Source organism: Odocoileus virginianus, chromosome 19 (assembly GCF_023699985.2).
Source record: "Odocoileus virginianus isolate 20LAN1187 ecotype Illinois chromosome 19, Ovbor_1.2, whole genome shotgun sequence".
In the NCBI taxonomy this organism is placed as follows: Eukaryota; Metazoa; Chordata; class Mammalia; order Artiodactyla; family Cervidae; genus Odocoileus; species Odocoileus virginianus.
Window position 1 is genome coordinate 36,246,956 of NC_069692.1, and position 20,208 is coordinate 36,267,163.

Consider the following 20,208-nt stretch of genomic DNA (forward strand, 5'->3'; position numbering starts at 1 on the left):
AGAATGAGGAAAAGACTTCTTTCTGCTTTACTTGTGACGTGCTTTTGTGTTCTTCAGACTTGCCAGTTTTTCTTTTTTTCTCTCCTGAATTCCTATTTGGAGTCAGTGTGTTGGCTTGTTTTTGCCTCTGGTGAGTTGGAGTTGGTCTATTTTTACTATACTAGTGTTTGTTTTGATGTTTTATACCATATTTGAAGGTCTTTCACTCTATTGATCAATATCAAAAATGAGAAAATGTTCATTGCACAATTGAAATACAAACCTAAGCAGTTTCATTCCAGCATTAATTACTAAGCTCTTATACCTACACAATGATGTTTCAACCCTCTTCTCCTTTAGCCTTTATTTTTAGCATTATTTCCTAGCCTTTTTTTTTTTCATTTATTTTTATTAGTTGAAGGCTAATGACTTCACAATTTGGCAGTGGTTTTTTTTTAATTTTATTTTATTTTTCTTTTTTTTTTTTTTCATTTATTTTTATTAGTTGGAGGCTAATTACTTTACATCATTACAGTAGTTTTTCTCATACATTGAAATGAATTAGCCATGGATTTACATGTGTTCCCCATCCCGATCCCCCCTCCCACTTCCCTCCCCATCCCATCCCTCTGGGTCTTCCCAGTGCACCAGCCCTGAGCACTTGTCTCATGCATCCAACCTGGGCTGCTGATCTGTTTCACCCTTGATAGTATACATGTTTCAATCCTGTTCTCTCAGAACATCCCACCCTCGCCTTCTCCCACAGAGTCCAAAAGTCTGTTCTGTACATCTGTGTCTCTTTTTCTGTTTTGCATATAGGGTTATCGTTACCATCTTTCTAAATTCCATATATATGTGTTAGTATACTGTATTGGTCTTTATCTTTCTGGCTTACTTCACTCTGTATAATGGGCTCCAGTTTCATCCATCTCATTAGAACTGATTCAAATGAATTCTTTTTAACGGCTGAGTAATATTCCATGGTGTATATGTACCACAGCTTCCTTATCCACTTGTCTGCTGATGGGCATCTAGGTTGCTTCCATGTCCTGGCTATTATAAACAGTGCTGCGATGAACATTGGGGTGCACGTGTCTCTTTCAGATCTGGTTTCCTCGGTGTGTGTGCCCAGGAGTGGGATTGCTGAGTCATATGGCAGTTCTATTTCCAGTTTTTTAAGGAATCTCCACACTGTTCTCCATAGCGGCTGCACTAGTTTGCATTCCCACCAGCAGTGTAAGAGGGTTCCCTTTTCTCCACACCCTCTCCAGCATTTATTGCTTGTAGACTTTTGGATACCAGCCATCCTGACTGGCATGTAATGGTACCTCATTGTGGTTTTGATTTGCATTTCTCTGGTAATGAGTGATGTTGAGGATCTTTTCATGTGTTTGTTAGTCATCTGTATGTCTTCTTTGGAGAAATGTCTGTTTAGTTCTTTGGGCCATTTTTTGACTGGGTCATTTATTTTTCTGGAATTGAGCTGCAGGAGTTGCTTATATATTTTTGAGATTAATCCTTTGTCTGTTGCTTCGTTTGCTATTATTTTCTCCCATTCTGAGGGCTGTCTTTTCACCTTCCTTATAGTTTCCTTTGTTGTGCAAAAGCTTTTAAGTTTCATTAGGTCCCGTTTGTTTATTTTTGCTTTTATTTCCAATATTCTGGGAGGTGGGTGTAGAGGATCCTGCTGTGATTTATGTCGGAGAATGTTTTGCCTATGTTCTCCTCTAGGAGTTTGATAGTTTCTGGTCTTATATTTAGATCTTTAATCCATTTTGAGTTTATTTTTGTGTATGGTGTTAGAAAGTGTTCTAGTTTCATTCTTTTACAAGTGGTTGACCAGTTTTCCCGGGCACCACTTGTTAAAGAGGTTGTCTTTTTTCCATTGTATATCCTTGCCTCCTTTGTCGAAGATAAGGTGTCCATAGGTTCGTGGATTTATCTCTGGGCTTTCTATTCTGTTCCATTGATCTATATTTCTGTCTTTGTGCCAGTACCATACTGTCTTGATGACTGTGGCTTTGTAGTAGAGCCTGAAGTCAGGCAGGTTGATTCCTCCAGTTCCCTTCTTCTTTCTCAAGATTGCTTTGGCTATTTGAGGTTTTTTGTGTTCCATACAAATTGAGAAATTATTTGTTCTAGTTCTGTGAAAAATACCGTTGGTAGCTTGATAGGGATTGCATTGAATCTATAGATTGGAGAAGGACAATTTTTATTCCTTCAAGAAAATGCACCAACAAGTTGCAAGAAGGAGCACGCTGGCTAGGTAGGTCCCCCGTCCTAAGCAGGGGTCTGAGATGAGGCCAGGCCTGACCAGGGCTTGGGAGAAGCTGAGGGCTCCCTGTGGCACTCGGGGAGGGCCAGGCCAGCTCAGAGGTGGGACTTTGTTCTGTTAGCACCAGGAACTGCCCGCAGCTGCCGCCGGGCTCGGAGACAGGTCAGTAGGTGGGCCTGCCTGTCCCCACCTGAGCAGTCTGGGAGGGGCTGGTGGCAGAAGGCTCCCTGCAGGCAGTCGTCTGAGTGTGATTCTCAAATTCACAGCACAGAATCGGTCCCCGGCCCCCTGTAAATGTGAGAACGGGCTCGTGACTGCCAAGTCCCTAGGACAAGATGAGGGTCCGAGACGTGTCGCTGGGCTTCAGGCGACCCAGGAGCTGCCGGGCTTTTTTCTGCATGAAGAGCTGGTCCCTGGTGCCCCTGCAGGCCACCGTCTTCCAGGCGCTGGTCATGGGGGCAGGGGTGGGAAAGTGGCCCCGGGGCTTCCCGGCCGGTGGCTTCTCAGACTTGGCCTGCAGGAAGCCCTCGTTGAGCAGGCCACTGTCCTCTCTGCTGCCCAACGGGGTGAGGCCCGAGGAGCCCGCTGCGAGGATGCTGGTCGGCTTGGGAAGTGTGGCCATCATCAGCTTCATGTCCTCGTCCACAGTGTCGAGAGCCAGGGACTTGCGGACTTTCTTGATGGGGCTTCGCCGCATCCCGGCCTTCCTCCTCTGCTTCTCCGGCCTCACTTCCTCCTCGATGATGAGCTCGATGCCGGCTTCAGAGCGCAGCACCTCCTTCAAGTCCTCCTCCAGGTGGGGGGTCTAGGGCAGGGGCTTTAGTGGTCCCTATTTCTCAAGGGCGTTCTTGAACGGGGTCGGTGTGTGGGGAGTGTTATCCACGGAGTACTTCTGATCTGGGGTAACAAAAGCAGCGTGTTTCTGGTGCAGCGGCGTCTTGTCCCGGGGCAGCGGCGTGGTGACCACCACCTTCTGGCTGCACACGGGGGTGGACGGCAGCGAGGGGCTCTCCAGCTCCAGTGTGTCCCGCTTATTCCAGAAGTTCAAAAACTGGGAGAAGGGCAGGGTCTTGACGGGCGTGCTCTTCGGGGTGAGGCTGTTGCAGGAGTCCAGGAAGGACAGGCTGGCGCTGTTCTCCGTGACGGGGGACAGGGCGACACGCCTCTCCTTCTGCCACTTGAGCACGGAGGGCGGCGTGCCCACGCCCGAGCCCCCCACGTCAGTGCTGGGGGAGATGGGGATCAGTTCGCCCCGGCTGCCACGGCTCAGGTCGGAGATGGTGTGGCCGTCCAGGCGGTACTTGGTCACGCTGGGTGCCGCGGTGGCGGCTGGCCGGGGCGGCGCGGGCTGCTGCTGCTGCCAGGCTTGGGGCTGCCCCGGGCTGCCCACGAGACTGCCCTCGGCCGACGGCTTCTCGGGGACGTCAAACTTACTCAGGTCACACCACGCATCGGGGTCCGACTCGATCAAGTCCAGGGCTTCCGAGAGGCCGGACTCCACAGCCGGGATGAGGGGGGTGGCAGCCTCCACCAGCTACTTGTAGGGCAGGCTGGTCTCCGGCGAGGAGCCTTCTTGGTCTTCACGCTTGGGGAAGTCCCCCCGGGGCCCCGGGGTCTGCACTCCGTCCAGCTCCGGGGAAGGGCTCCTGCTCCTGCGTGGCGGCGGCCGCCGCGCCCTCCTCCTCGCTATTCTCTTCTTCTTCAGGGCAGGGAGTGCCGGGGGCCAGCTGGTCACACTTCCCTGACCTTCCGAGGAGGGGGCACTCAGGCGGCCGTCCTTGTCCTCCAGTTCCAGCAGCAAGTCCATGGGGGGCTTGCTGTCCCTGGACTCACTCAGGAAGCCTCCCGTGTCCACCTTCCTCTTGATAGTAGAGTTCCAGAGATTCTTCACAGCATGGTCCGTCCTCCCCGGCAGCATCTTGGCGATCTCGGCCCAGCGGTTGCCCAGCACCTGGTGGGCCTCACAGATGACGCGGTCCTCCTCCTCCGTCCAGCAGGACTTCTTCACCTCGGGGTTGAGGTGGTTGTGCCAGCGCTCACGGCACTGCTTGCCCGGCCGGCCGTTCAGGTGCTTGGCGATCAGCGTCCCTGCTTCTTGCCGTACTTCTTGACCAGCTCGATGACCTTCTGGCCCTCCTCTTTGATCCATGGCCCTTTGACGAGGTCTGGATTCAAGACCTTCAGCCAGCGGTACTGGCACTGCTGGTCGCTGCGGTTAGGAAAGTGGCTGGCCAGGAACTCCCAGTCTTGCTGTCCAAACTGCTTCACCAGGGCCCTCAGCTGCTCGTCCTCCTCCTGGGTCCATTTGACCTTGCACTTGCTGTCTCTCTGCTCTGGCACATCTGAATCTGTGTCCTGGCAGTGCAGCTCATCCAGCTCCTCACCGTGCGCCCGCCGCGACACCCCCCCGGACCGGGCCGCGCTCGTCTGCCCGCCAGCCGAGCCCGGAGCGGGAGCTGGCCGGGGTCAGGGTGCAAGCTGCTCCGACCGCTCCGGGCCCCGGGGCCGCGTGGCGAGGCGTCAGCGTGACCGCAGGTCCGGCCGCTGCTCACGGGGACTCTTTCCTAGCCTTTTTGACAAATATTATTTGGCTTGCCTTGTGACTCAGCTGGGAAAGAATCCACCTGCAATGTCGGAGACCTGGGTTCGATCCCTGGGTTGGGAAGATGCCCTGGAGAAGGGAAAGGCTACCCACTTCAGTATTCTGGCCTGGAGAATTCCATGGATTGTATAGTCCATGTGGTCGCAAAGAGTCAGACATGACTGAGCGACTTTCACTTTCTTCATTGAGAGCAAGAGTTCTTAAAGTTGGATTATACACTCCTGGTGTATTCCTTGCTACATTTATTTTGGCCAGTAAAGGCTGGTTTGTTGTACTGGAATGCTGATTATCTGAAGACTTGGGGAAGTATTGTTGAAAATTTGGTGTCACATATATTTACAAGGGAATCAGAAGAATTCCAGTGCTTTGTGTATCTTCTGTGTGCAGTGTATGTGTGAGAGAGATTACCTAGAAAAAAGAAAATATGCAGTGTATACAGAAAATTTTGTATTTTTTGTATTCCAAGGCACAAGTGGTATTGGGTTGCTCTGTGGATGAATCAAGGTGGGGCCTGCCACGGTGCTGAAAATGTATGCTTGTGTCGTTCACCCCCGTGGCCTTTGCAAGTCTGTCAGACAGAGAAGCAGGGATGTGTGCTGGTTGACTCAGTCAGTAGGTGTCCATACAGCTGTTTTATAAAAAATAAAATTCACCACTTTATAGAACATTGCTTCTTTCCCAAATTTAAGTATCAATTAAGTAAAACTCAGCTCCATCAGTCAAATTAATTCAAATATGTGCTGAAATTGTGCTTTATTCAGTTGTCATTTAAAAAATATAAATTTGCTTCCTTCCATTTCCAACCAAAGTGAAGTCCCTTTTCACAAATAGCCTCAGTTATTACCTTTTATTATTTTGCTTGTCCTTCTATATCTTACTTATATGTGCTTATTTATCTTAGGTATGTATCTTGGTTTGGAACCTGGATCTGTGATGCCCGGTTGTGAACAGAAAGTACAAAGCGTGATAAGGAAATTGAGAACAATACGAAATCATCATAGATTATGGTAATGAAGGCATTATTTCTAAACTTCCCACAATGAACTTGACAACAAAGAAGTTGAAAGCTCTCCCAACTACAGCCACTAAATCGACACCAAGCAGTATCAATCGGAAGAAGCTTTCGATGTACTTTGAAGCCAATTTAAAAGTATAAGCTTTTGTTATTGCAGAAATGCAAACGAACCTAGATTTTGGAGCCTTTTATGTAAGAAAACAATGAGTAATAACTTCATGAAATAACGATTCTTTCCATGCCAACACAAAAGCTGCACTTTTTATTTTCATGCATGTAAGATTTCTCTGTTTTCCCCAAACTCCAAGTTCAGAATTTCATCAGAATACATTTAAATATACATGTTCTCATTAATTATTCCCAGAACTTTGAACTTTTTAATTTTTGATTTGTAGACTCCGGGTTTTTTGTTTGTTTATTTTTCAGGGAATAAGAGTTTTCTTGATTAGCTTTTAACTTTTTAACTGTTTCTTTTCTTCTGTTCATCTTATCCTGGAATTCCGGTCATATATAGGTTGAATAATTATATTTGTCTTTTCAGTTCAGTCGCTCAGTCGTGTCTGACTCATTGTGACCCCATGGACTGCAGCACACCAGGCTTCCCTGTCCATCACCAACTCCTGGAGCTTACTCAAACTCATGTCCATTGAGTCGGTGATGCCATCCAACCATCTCATCCTCTGTCTTCCCCTTCTCCTCCCACCTTCAATCTTTCCCAGCATCAAGGTCTTTTCCAATAAGTCAATTCTTTGCATCAGGTGGCCAAAGTATTGGAGTTTCAGCTTTAGCATCAGTTCTGCCAGTGAATATTCAGGACTGATTTCCTTTAGGATGGACTGGTTGGATCTCTTTGTAGTCCAAGGGACTCTCAAGAGGATTCTCCAACACCACAGTTCAAAAGCATCAATCCTTCAGCCCTCAGCTTTCTTTATAGTCCAACCCTCACATCCATACATGACCACTGGAAAAACCATAACTTTGATAGATGGACCTTTGTTGGCAAAGTAATGTCTGCTTTCTAATATGCTGTCTAGGTTGGTAATAGCTTTTCTTCCAGGGAGCAAGCGTCTTTTAATTTCATGGCTGCAGTCACCATCTTCAGTGATTTTGGAGCCCAAGAAAATAAAGTCTGTCACTGTTTCCATTGTTTCCCCTTCTATTTGCCATTAAGCAATAGGGCTGGATGCCATGATCTTTGTTTTCTGAATGTTGAGCTTTAAGCTAACTTTTTTTCTCTCCTCTTTCACTTTCATCAAGAGACTCTTTAGTTCTTCACTTTCTGCATAAGGGTGGTGTCATCTACATATCTGAGGTTATTGATATTTCTCCCAGCAATCTTGATTGCAGCTTGGGCTTCATCCAGCCTGGCATTTCACATGATGCACTCTGCATATTCATCTTTTAGGAATTGTCATTTGCATCTCTTAAGCTTTTCTTCTTCTTTAGCTGATTTTCCTAACTTTGTCTTCTACTTAAGATAGTCAGGTCTCCTTAGACAACACTTTCCGCTATTTTGGGGCTCTAAAACAATTTTTTTCTTTATTTATGTTTTAGCAATATGCTATTTGATGTGTTCTGCTTCCAGAAATGGTGGGTATAGCTTCTTTGAATAATTGAAAAACAACTAAACCATTGTAAAACAAACACAAGAGTTGGAAAACTATGAACCAAAAAGTCTCATTGACGGCACTGCAGGATTCCCTGGTAAATAACACTTGTAAGACTGAGACATGAAGAGAAGGGAAGACCAGGGAGGTTATGTGTCAGAAATTTGTTCCTGTCTTGTCCCCTCAATGCATTCACTGATTTGAAAGCGGTGATTGAGGCTGGGAGGCTATGCAGGGTTTCTAGCAGCTCATGGCAGTGGCAGGACAAACACTGGAACTGGGGCAACAGGAAGTACTAGTAAACCAGTACACCAGGCTTTCAGTTGGAAGTTTTACCCTTAGGAGCAAGAGTAAAAGAAACATAAACTAACTCTTGTAAGGCCTGCCCTTAGCTTAGTCGGGGTTTTTAAAATTTCCTCAGTTCTGTCTCATCGCAAAAAAAATTTGAAGCAATGGGTAGTTCAGAGACCCCTTGGTTGGACCTTAGAAGTAAATGATGTCCCATTGTCATTTTGTAATGACCTGGGCATACCAAATCTCATAATGATTTAATGGAGCAGTTTGGTTTTTTGTTTGTTTGTTTGTTTGTTTTTACCGCCTTCTCAGCCTTCTCAGTCCATGTGGGAAGGCCTTCAATCATCCTGTGAATGTATCTATCATGACTAATAGGTATTTATACCCTCAAGAAACTGGCATCCGTGTGAAGTCCATCTGCCAGTCCTCTCCTGGGTAGGTCCCACGTCGGACAGACTGGGCCAGCTGGAGTCTTCGAGCTCCTTGGGGGTTGTTTAACTGGCAAGTGGGACAAGAGGAGACCACTTGCCTTATAGTCGTTTGGAGGCCTGTTCCTCTGAGGACCTTTCTTGTAATCTTTGGAGGGCCTTCTCCCCTAAATGAGTGGTGGCATGTAAGGAGTTAACCAACTTCCATTGGAGGTTCCCAGGCAGAAAAAGGAGTCCCTCCTTTTGGAACCACCCCATATGATCTTGAAAACCCTCACTTTTAGCTTTAAGAGTCTCACCTTCAGCATAGGAAGGAGTTTCTAGCAAATTAGTCTGTGGAAATAAGGTGGGAGCCCCTATTAGGCCATTGTTCTGTAATGCTGCTCTCTTAGCTGCCTGATCATCTGCTTGATTCCCTCATGCCAGTTGTGAGTTCCCTTTTTGATGCCCTTTACAATGGGAGACTGAAACCTCAGTGGGCAGATGGACTGCCTCCATGATCTTAAGGATTTGATCACCTTATTTGATTGGAGACCCTCGGGTGGTCAAGTGGTCTCTTTCTTTCCAAATAGCAGCATGTGCATGTAGCACCAGAAAGGCATAGTTGGAGTCAGTATAAATGGCTACTCTTTTTCCTTTTCCCAGCTCTAAAGCTTGAGTCAGGGCTATGAGCTCAGCTAATTGGGCTGAAGTACCTCGTGGCAAAGGTTTAGCCTCTATGGTCTCAAAATTGCAGACTACTGCATATCCAGCTCTTCTTTTTCCATCGAAGACAAGGCTGCTTCCATCAGTGTACCAGATTTCCTCAGGATTGGTCAGAAGATCTTCTGACAATCCTTCTCGGGGTTTTGTTCAGTGGTCCAAGGTTTCTAGGCAAGATTGAAAGGGCAGAGAGCCCTCAGGGGAAGGCAGGCGGGTAGCTGGGTTAAGAACCTCACAAGGGGATGTAGTTATGCCTGGATTTTCCATCAGCACTACTTGATATCTGGAGTCTTTGATCAGATATCCATAAATTGCCTCTCCCACTCAGGAGCTGTTTCACTTGGTGGCTGGTAAAAGTAGTTATTTTGCCTCCAAGAGAGTGTTTTAAAGCATCTTCCATCAGATCTGCAATAGCTACAAGATTTCAAAGGCAGGGAAAGATCTCTTCTCAATAAGGGAGTTGGACACTCAGGGACCACTGGAAATTGATGGGAAAATATTTGTCCATCCCAGCAACAGAGAAATGCTCATGTGCATCTTTTTGTTAATTGCTTTTCCTGTAGCAGCCAAAATGGTACAGTTTTGAATGGAGAAAGCTCTGGAGCAGGAGGTCAGGACAGAGTAGGTAGCCCCCTTTTCAACCAAGAAATTCTCGGACCTATCAGCCACATCCATTTGTACCCTTGGCTCCAGCCCTGTGATGGTTGTCTGTGACAGGTGGGCTGGCTGGAGCGGGCCGCTTCAGTCCTGTTGAACCATCATGAGGGAAGGCTTGGCACTTGACTTTGAGGCTCTTGGGTTGCAAGGGCAGAGTGCCGTCCAATGTCCCAATTGATGGCATTTGTAGTAAGCTATTTTAGGAGACTTGTCATGGTTTGGACATTCTTTGGCCCAAAGTCCTGCCTGTTTATAGATTAGGCATTTGCCTGGTACCTTGTTCTTTAACACTCGGGATTTGCCATAGGGTTTCCTTGGAGGGCAGCCAGCATCTGGGCATGCCTCATCTCTTTCCTTTTCTCCCCTTTCTGAACCTTGGCCTCCCTCTCCTCGTCTGTTATAAAAGGTATTGGTGGCTTTCTGGACCATCTCATCTAAAGAGGCAACAGGGTCCTGCTACTGTAGCTGTTGTAACTTTATCCTGACGTCTGATGTACATTAGGACAGGAATTTGTCCTTTAAAATCACCTGTTCCTCATAAGAGTCTAAGTCCAGATTGGTAAACTTTTGGAGGGCCTCTTTTAGACTTTCCAGAAAGGCAATGTGGTTCTCGTTGGACTCTTGAGTTACTGCTGAGACCAGGCACAGTCCCACAACTAATAGGCTTCCTTCTATTTCCATGGGTGAACTTCCCTAGGGGCGAATCTTTCTGAAGCTTATCCTACCCAGTACTGTTGTAACCTGAGAGCCAGGCATCCCTGGGTCAGGGTGCAGATCCCCAGGCAAGCTGAGGCATGACAGCCTCCTGGAGATTGAATCCCTGGGCAGGATGAGGCATGTCAACCTCCTGGGATCCTGGGCTGGTGGATCTCTGAGCAGGTTGAGGCATGGAAACCTCCCAGGGACCAGATACCTATGAAGGTCAAGGCAGGTTGACTTCCAGGAACCCCAGAACTGGAGTTGGGTGTCCCCAAGGACCTGTGCTGGATAGGATTAAGGGGTGTAATCTCAAGACATTGCTGGTTTGTCCACTGTGGATGAGAATAGATACCATGGTGTAAAGCAACCCAAGCCTGTGCCCTGAGACTGGGAACCTGGTGAAGCAGCCATAAGCCTTATCCTCTTGCTGCTCTGAGGGAATGTAAGTCATTGATTTTCTCCCCTAGCCCTCCATAAGAACAGGTTAGGGTATTTCCAATGGTAAACACTTCATTGTCATAGACCCACTTTAGGTAATAGGAGAAGTAATGACTAAGGAGCGGGTTATCTGGGTTAGGGGCATTAAGAATCTTTTATTAATAGGCTGGATGGAGCAGTGTTGCCTACAAGGGGGCAGGGTCCTGGTTGTAGGAGTTAGTAAGTGACTTAAGAACAAATCAATAAGATGTTCCATAAAAGTGCAGTGGAAATTTGATCTGCGGGTATGATTGTAACTTTAGGAGAAGGGTAAGGGTTTGGGCCCAAACAGCCAGAGGGCTAATTCCCAAAGTGGCAAACATTGTCCTGGAAGCCCAGTTGCCCTTGAAGGGATGCCACCAACAGATGGACTTCTAGCAGATATTGTGTGCCTGTTACCCACCCCACCAGGTTCACTGAGAGATGCTGTTGTTGCACATGTTGTAGGAAACACAGAAGATGAAGGCCTGGATATCTAGAGGAATTGGATATTATACAGTATTTCTTTCCCAAGGGCCAGCTATTTTCTGGTTGTCCCTCCAGAAGATTGTAGAGGCAACATTGTGGGCCCAGACGGGGCTCAGGAAAAGAGCTTGAAATAGGAGGGAAGGGGGCAGGGCACAAATTTTGAAATAATGACAAACCCAAGGGAATAACATAAACCAATTAAAATCAAATGGGTCCAAGATGACAAGTCAAATTCAACTAAACCTTGATCCTCAATCTGCAAGTTAAATGACACACCAGAGGTGCCAGGACAGTTCCAAGGCACTATCAAAAGACCAAGGAGTGGGTGGTTCCTTAATTGTTGGGATGATCCTCCCACTCACTAGCATATGAAATCACCCAGCTGGCAAAAACTAACCACACCACATTCTATGGTTGATACTGGAGCCCTCTGCCAAGGCCCACACCCTGCGGAGTGTGCTGCTCTCTGAATCTGAACAAATCCACCTCTTACCTATCGCTGTGTCTCTCACTGAATTTTTTTGCAATGAGACATCAGAGCCTGAGCTTCATTAGGTCCTGAACTCAGGCACAATGGGTTTTGGCCAGGCTCAAGTCCCAGTCAGATATGTCTCAGTGACTAAGCATAGCACAGAGTCCCTTCCACGTGGGTTTGAGTCCCAATCTTAGGTAAACGGGTTCAAACACAACTTTCAGAAATGAAAAGATGATGACCTGTCCAATACTTTGTAAGCAGTGGCATAAATGGAGAGAGGAGCCGAAGGATGGGAGGAAAAAGCAATGTGGAAAATGTACAAAGAAGTCCCCTTCATAATCTGCCAGAAAATCTGCTAAATACCTGACTGTGCTCACAGTTTTCATTGGCCTGATCCTTGGCACATAGAAGATTAAGGACAGAAGAACCCCCACCCACTTGGGCAACAGCTACCAGAGTGCAGAGGATAGTGGGGCCTTCAGGACACGCTGGGGAGGAGACTTTCCAGAGTCCCTCAGTTGCACCCACTGCTGCTCACCTGTTCGTGGGGGTTCAAGGAAACAAGAAACGAGAGATTGCAAAGGAATTAAGATTTTGTTAGGCATATGTCCTTTCAGCCATAGGAGCGAGGACCTCCTACCTTAACCAGAGGTCTTCTGAGACTGAGTCGTGTGAGCTTTCTGCTGAGTTTATTTTTTGCGTCCCAGTTTCCAGCACACTGGGCTTCTTGTCACTTCCTAGAACGGGGTTTTCTTTGTGTTCAGCTTCCACCACAGAAGCTTTTGCTGAGTTGGGCTTCTGCTGTGTTCGGCCTCTGCCTCGCGGGGGCCGAGCTGAGGCTGCTTCAGCCAGGTTAAATCTGAGAAATGGCACCACACAGAGTCGGACATGACTGAAGTGACTTAGCAGCAGCATGTTGGGGGAGTTTGTAATTTCCTTGGTTCTGTCTCGTTGCAACAAAAATTTGAAGCAAGGGTGGAGCAGTGTTACGACCCCGTGTAATTTCCTTGGACAGATCAGTGTTACAGCTCCATGTTACAGCTCAGTTTTTTTTTTTTTTTTCCTTCCATTTATTTTTATTTGTTGGAGGCTAATTACTTTACAACATTGCAGTGGTTTTTGTCATACATTGAAATGAATTAGCCATGGATTTACATGTATTCCCCATCCCGGTCCCCCCTCCCACCCCCCTCTCCACCCCATCCCTCTGGGTCTTCCCAGTGCGCCAGGCCTGAGCACTTGTCTCATGCATCCAACCTGGGCTGGTGATTACAGCTCAGTTTTATTTAGAATGTAAAGGAAAATACATCCTCGAGGCGTGAGGGTGGGCCCATCCAAAAGACACAAAGAGAAGAAAGCCCCTGGCTCAATTTTGGCTTCTCTTTTTATATGTTTTTTTCTCCTCCCACTGAGCCTACCCTATGGAAACTGGGCTAGCCAGGAGAATTGTTTGTTTCACCTGAGGTTCTCACTCTGGTCCTCACACCTTCCCTCGTTCTATTTTTGCAGGCTTTTCCCTTCTTTGTCTTTTAGCCACTGCCATTTTGGACTCCTTTTTCCTATTCTAACTACCTAGCTTCAAATTCACTATTCACTTATTCACTGTTGGATGAAGGAAATGGATTTTAGACTTATTCTTGGCAGAAGCAGAGCAAATACATTTGGACAAAGAAATAAATTATATCTTCAAATGATCCCTAGATATTTCTGCTTGTAATATTCAAGACTCAGTGAAAACTAAAACAAAAAGTTACACTAATTGATTAAAAAACATGAAAAACTTAACATATTTAAAAGAGATATAGGTATTAAAGATAGCCGATACAATCTTTAAAATTACTGTGATAATATATGTAAGACATTCAATTGCAAGTTGACATTTTTAACTAAAGAAGTAGAGATTATAAAAATAATTTAAATTTCCATTTAAATTAAAACTAAAAGCTAAAATAAATATTTTGAAAATAATAAACAAAATTAATAAAATTAAGTATTTAATATTTGATTTTAACAAGAGATTGGATGCAGTTGTGAAAAACATAGTGAACTGGAAGATAGGTCTGAAAAAATATCCAGATTGAAGTAACTGAGACAAAAGGATGGAAAAGAACATAGGATGAACATGACTTGCAGTTAAAAATGTCTGCATCTGGAATCCTTGAAGGAGAGAACCGTGGTTGGTACAGAAGAAATATTGGAAGAGATATGGCTAAAATTTTTCCAAAATTAATAGATGATATTAAACCACAGATGTAAATGTGTATAACCATCCAACAGGATAAGTACAAAGAGAATTCCACACAATAAAACACTTGAAAACAAGACAAAGATAAAATCTTAGGAGAAACCAGAAAAAAAAGTTGTATCACTTCAAAGAGCAACAATGAAATGACAGCTGACTTTGCAGAATACAAGGGAATGAAAATATCTTCAAAGAGCTGCCAAAAAATAATTACCAGCATAGAATACTATAGTCTAAGGAAATATTCTTCAGAAGGGAAGACAAAGGCATTTTAATAGAAACAAAAACTGAAAATTAATCAGCAACAAACCTACAGTGTGGGAAATTCCGAAGGGAGATTATCAGGCTAAAGGAAAATGAAGATAGACAGAATGGAAGTAAAGAGGGATGAAGTCATCAGAAAGGATAAACATCAGAAAGGGCCCAGTTCTCCATGACAACGCCTGTTACCTAGTGTGTGTGTGTGGGGGGTCTGGCAGCTCCCTGCTCAAAAAAAGCCAATAAACAGGCCAGGTTGGTGGAAAGGAAAGTTTGCTTTATTTCAGATGCTGACAACTGGGGGTGGGGGAGGGTGGCAAACATTTGTCCAAAAGCTGACTCTTGCCCCCCCCCCCCCCCCCCCCCCCCCCCCCCCCCCCCACAAGCAGGGGGTGAGAACTTTTACAGACAGAGTGTGGGCAGATGGGCTACATGCAGAATGAGCACTGTCATCTCTCTAAGAGTGATCTTCATATTGGTCACTGCTGTTCTGACCAGCATCGTCTTGGTTGTTTTAGTTAATCTTTACTTCCAGGGTCCATTTATTCCTATTTCTTTGCAGCCAATTCTCAGAATTGTGACAGCTCATGTCCTGGGTAAAGTGTGGTCATCATGTAGCTAACTTCACCTAGGGTTTTAGTATCTATAAGACAGCTCACAGGACATGGCATCAGCAGCCCTTGAGAAAGAACTGAAGGTCCTTGACTATGGTTAATGACTACATTTTTATTATTATTTGGTCTTCTTTGAGTGTTTTTGTTTGTTTCCCCATGTCTCACTTCTCTGATTAAATTTATTCTTTGCATAAGTTTTCCGCAGACAAAAGGCAGGCAGAGGACATGGTGGGGGGTAAGGACCATAGGGTCCTGCTCCACTTAAATTCCCGCTTTTCTTTGATACTCCTCAATCTTGAGGAGGGACAGGTACAGAACAAGAAAAGCAACAAACTTTCATAGTACCTGGACAACATTTGAAATTTACTAGACACATTATAATGAGGATAAGAATAAAAATGCATTTTGTATTATTCTGTTTTAATGATTAAAGCAAAGTGCAATGTATGTATTAAGCCACAAACAGGCTGTTTTGGTTAGCCTGAAGTTCAAATTAAATCATGTATAGGCCAGAATGACTTTCTCATACTTCAGTATGTGAAAATTTCTTCCATCACTTTCCTCTTTTAATTGTAATTCCTTTCACAGAAAGCATTTATAATCAATACATTTTCCCAATGTCGCCAGAGTGGTTCACTTGCCTGCTCTGGGTCCACCCATGTCCCTCGGTGCTAGGCTTCTTTGTTTATATATGTGCCTAGTTGTCCATGTTGGGGGAAAACTAATCAGATATCATGAACAGGCTCTGAGGATAACAGAGCTCCCTCTGTTAATAGGGAAATGCCTTATAGGCCATGCATTTTATCATTTATACCTAATTGTCAAGTTAGAGATACCAAGGGAACATGCCATGCAAAGATGGGCACAATAAAGGACAGAAATGGTACAGACCTAATAGAAGAAGAGATTAAGGAGAGGTGGGAAGAATGCACAGAAGAACTGTATAAAAAAGGTCATCATGACCTGGATAACCACGATGGTGTGATCACTCACCTAGAGCCAGACATCCTGAACTGTAAAGTCAAGTGGGCCTTAGAAAGCATCACTACAAACAAAGCTAGTGGAGGTGATGGATTTCCAGCTAAACTATTTCAAATCTTAAAAGATGATGCTGTTAAAGCATGGCACTCAATATGCCAGCAAATTTGGAAAACTCAGCAGTGGCCACAGGACTGGAAAAGGTCAGTTTTCATTCCAATCCCAAAGAAAGGCAATGTCAAAGAATGTTCAAAATACCACACAATTGCACTCATCTCATATGCTAACAAGGTAAGGCTCAAAATCCTTCAAACGAAGCTTCAACAGTATGTGAACTTCCAGATGTTCAAGCTGGATTTAGAAAAGGCAGAGGAACCAGAGATCAAATTGCCAACATCTGTTGGATCATAGAAAAAGCAAGAGAATTCCACAAAAACATCTACTTCTGCTTCATTTATTAAGCTAAAGCTTTTGACTGTGTAGATCACAGCAAACTGTGGAAAATTCTTCAAGAGATTGAAATACCAGACCACCTTATCTGTCTCCTGAGAAACCTGTATGCAGGTCAAGAAGCAACAGTTAGAACTGGACATGGAACAACAGACTGGTTCCAAATAGGGAAAGGAGTACATCAAAGCTGTATATTGTCACCCTGCTTATATAACTTCCGTACAGAGTACATCATGCAAAATACCAGGCTGGATGAAGTTCAAACTTGAATCAAGATTTCCAGAAGAAATATCAATAACCTCAGATATGCAGATGATACCACCCTTATGGCAGAAAGTGAAGAGGAACTAAAGAGTCTCATGATGAAGGTGAAAGAGGAGTGAAAAGGCTAGCTTAAACTCAACATTCAGAAAACTAAGATCATGTCATCCAGTTCCATCACTTTATGGCAAATAGATGGGAAAAAAATAGAAACAGTGATAGAATATTATCTTGGGCTTCAAAATAACTGTGGACAGTGACTGCAGCCATGAAATGAAAAGATGCTTGCTCCTTGGAAGAAGAGTTATGTCAAATTTAGACAGAGTATTAAAAAACAGAGACATTACTTTGCCAACAAAGTCCATCTAGTCAAAGCTATGGTTTTCTAGTAGTCAAGTATGGATGTGAGGGTTAGACCATAAAGCAGGCTGAGTGCCAAAGGATTGATGCTTTTGAACTGTGGTGTTGGAGAAGACTCTTGAAGTCCCTTGGACTGCAAGGAGATCTAACCAGTCAATCCTAAAGGAAATCAACCCTGGATATTTATTGTAAGGACTGACGCTGAAGCTGAAGCTCCAATCATTTGGCTGCCTGATGCGAAGAGCCCACTCATTGAGGGCAGGTGGAGAAGGGTGCAATGGAGGATGAAACGATTGGATGGTATCATTGACTCAATGGACATGAGTTTGAGCAAACTCCAGGAGACAGGGAAGAACAGGAAACCCTGGTGTGATGCAGTCCATGGGGTCGCAAAGAGCTGGACACAACTGTGTGACTAAACAACAACCTAATTGCCATACAACCATTGTACGTGTGCTTTAAGCGATTAACTTGAAGCCAGCAGTGCTACACACCATGAGTAGTTATATTCTGTGACAACTTTACTGGACAATTTTTCCATCTTGTTAGAGTCAAAAATATGATTAGAAACAAAACAATTACTTTCCATTAGAAGTTTCTGTTACTAAAATCAGATCAATATTCCAGAAGAACTTTGCTTTCTTAACAGAGAAAAAAAATTTCAATCTTAGAATCAGTTTACTGTTAATAAAAGCATTCACATACCTAAATTAATTTAGTTTAATCTTAATCCTGACAATATATAAAATTCTTTTTTCAAAGTTTCTTTTTCATAAACCTTTTATCATTTTATGGACCCAAACAAATTTTCCTGTATTTTCCTGTCCAGAAACATATAACTGTAGGACAAAATTATCATCATTTTTCTTGAACAAAAATATCTCTGTTTTTATTCTTTCTCTTCACCAATAGCACATATTCTACTTATTTTATACATGGAAACATGTCTGTTATCATTTTTACATATTATAATTTTTAACCCTTAAAACCTTAACAAAACTAAGTGAAATGTTACACCAGCATTTTCTGATTGGTAAACTGAAGAACATATTCCATAACCTCTAAAAACTTACATTTTTTTCATAGTATAGTTTTTCTTCAGTGGTACCACGTGCATGTTTAATAAACCACAACATCTTTAGTTTCCCTCTTGGTCTTACAAGAAGACAAAAGTAGGTAAATTTACATTTGTGTGACTTGTGAGCGCTTATATTTTTTTAAGGCCAATTAAGTAGGGCTTCTTTACATATTAACCTCAGCAATATTATCCAAAGGCAAAAACACATTATTGAGACATACAAACATCCAGACAAACCGAGATCTCACTGTTTCATCTTTTTACATTTCATGAATTAGGCATTGCAACTAAACTTATCAGTTTATGGATAACACTCAGAATAGCCAAAATTACATACTCAATCTTAAAAGGCTTCCCTCTTTTTTTTTTTTTCCTTTGACTTGAACTTCTGCTAATCAACCAAAGGGTGATGGCCCAGACAAAGTGGGCTGTATTTGTATTTCAAGGGCCTGATAAGAGTTAATGTCAAGTTTTCTCCTAGGAATGTTTTTATTTCCTCAGGATCCAAAGAAAGTGTTTTATCAAGCTAGCTTTCCCTAACTCCATATGCAAAAAGAACTTTTTAAAAAAATTTCAAGTTTCATCTTAACTAATTTTCCTCGAGTCTAAACAATACTGCAGCCATAAATTGTCTGAAAAAAAAGATCATCTTTCTTTTTTTAGTCATAGTTTCACAGCTAAAATTTTTCTTAAAGAATGGAACCTGAATTTCCCATTTTACATAAGGCAACAAGAGTGCCAATCATACAAATGGAATACATGCTCACACACCAAATGATAGATCTGTCATAAACCCTCTCTGAGGGTGATCGGTATGGAATCCCAGACAAACACTTTCCCAAAACAAATGAACTTCAATGGTACTCAGACATCAGAACCAGTTGGCAAAATGCCCAGATGACACTCATTGCTCACAAATGGTCCTCAACAGTAGACAGATATTAGAACCAATTGTCAAGAATTCCCAAATAGCATTTCACGCTCACAAACTGTCATCAGTGGCAGACAGACCTCAGAAGCAATTGGCAAAAGTGCTCAAATAGCACCTCATGTCCCCCCAAGTTCTCAACATCAGACACACATTGGAACCACTGCCAAGAATGCCCAAATAGCAGTAGTGCTCAAAAACAGTTCTCAACAACACAGACCTCAGGACCAACTGGCAAGAACGCCCCAATAGCACTATAGCACTGGCACTTATAAATGGTCAAATTGCCTGTGTGCACACCGGTAGACTTACCTGGTCTTGAAGCTTGTTGTGCTAAGTTGCTTCAGTCATGTCCGACTCTTTACTATCCCATGTATTGTAGCCCACCAGGCTCCTCTGTCCATGGGATTCTCCAGGCAAGAATACTGGAGCTTGTCAGCTTGTCCCAAATGCAAGATTCCATTCCACCAGAGAAGAGCTTAAGTTGGCAGCCAGTGCTGAGCAGGGGAGAAACAGGGAGGATCGTCAAAGCAAATGGTTTTGGCAGCTGTCCCCCAGACCCTCTACTCGGGGCTAGCAGCAGACTTATATGCTCTCATGGCCATAGTTCTCCCCTGGAAAACCCAGGAAAGCCAGGTGCCTTGAAAGCAAAGGAGCCAGCAGGTGCCAACCGCACGTTGGGTGCCAAAAATCTGTTACTGGAAGAATGTGTGTGGCAGGGTTCCGGCTGCTTGCTGCTCAAAAGCCAGTACACAGGCAAGATGGTGGAAAGGAAAGTTTGCTTTATGTCAGATGCTGGCATCTGGGGGAGAGTTGGGGGAAGGGTGGCAGACTCTGAGAAGGTAGCGTGATATTGGGCTACACAGCTCTCTTCATTGGAGGAGAATTTTGGAGGCAGGATTCAGCTGTGAGTGATCAGCAGCCAACCTTCCCAGTAGCTGGGGGAAGGCGTTCCTGTGTCTTGCAGAGGATTACCGGCAGCCCACACTTAGGAAGCCTCTCCTATTCCTTCAGCCAGTTCCCTGTGAGCGGTATAACAAGGGGCTTCAGAGAATAAGCTTTAGAAACTCCTGGGACTAGAAGTTGGACCCACCACTTACTATTGGCCCAAGGCCAAGTGGGTTTCTTGGTTGAAGCACCTGAATTCCTCATCTCTATGTAACTATAATAATATTTCTTTCATAGGGGAGATACAAGGAATATGAGATAGTAAAATTAATGCTAGACAAATGAAAAGGATCCATACAGCATGTAGTATTAACAAGTCAGGTGGCTTCGGCTTTGTCAAACTGGAAGGAAAACTCAGACATGCTGAGTCTCTGTTTATTTTGGCTACAGGTTCTGGGAGGAATTCCTGCTGT

At 44.3% G+C, this 20,208-nt stretch overlaps 1 long non-coding RNA gene and 1 pseudogene across 1 annotated transcript in view; both read right to left on the bottom strand.

Annotated features, from left to right (window-relative positions):
- LOC139029704 (uncharacterized) overlaps positions 1–20,208 on the bottom strand; it is a 134,197-nt gene that overhangs the window by 12,405 nt on the left and 101,584 nt on the right. Inside the window, exon 3 of the long non-coding RNA XR_011481918.1 lies at positions 19,160–19,344. This is a non-coding gene — a long non-coding RNA (uncharacterized lncRNA). The remainder of the gene's footprint in view (positions 1–19,159; positions 19,345–20,208) is intronic.
- Positions 1,956–9,988, bottom strand: LOC139039639 (myb-related protein B pseudogene; annotated as a pseudogene).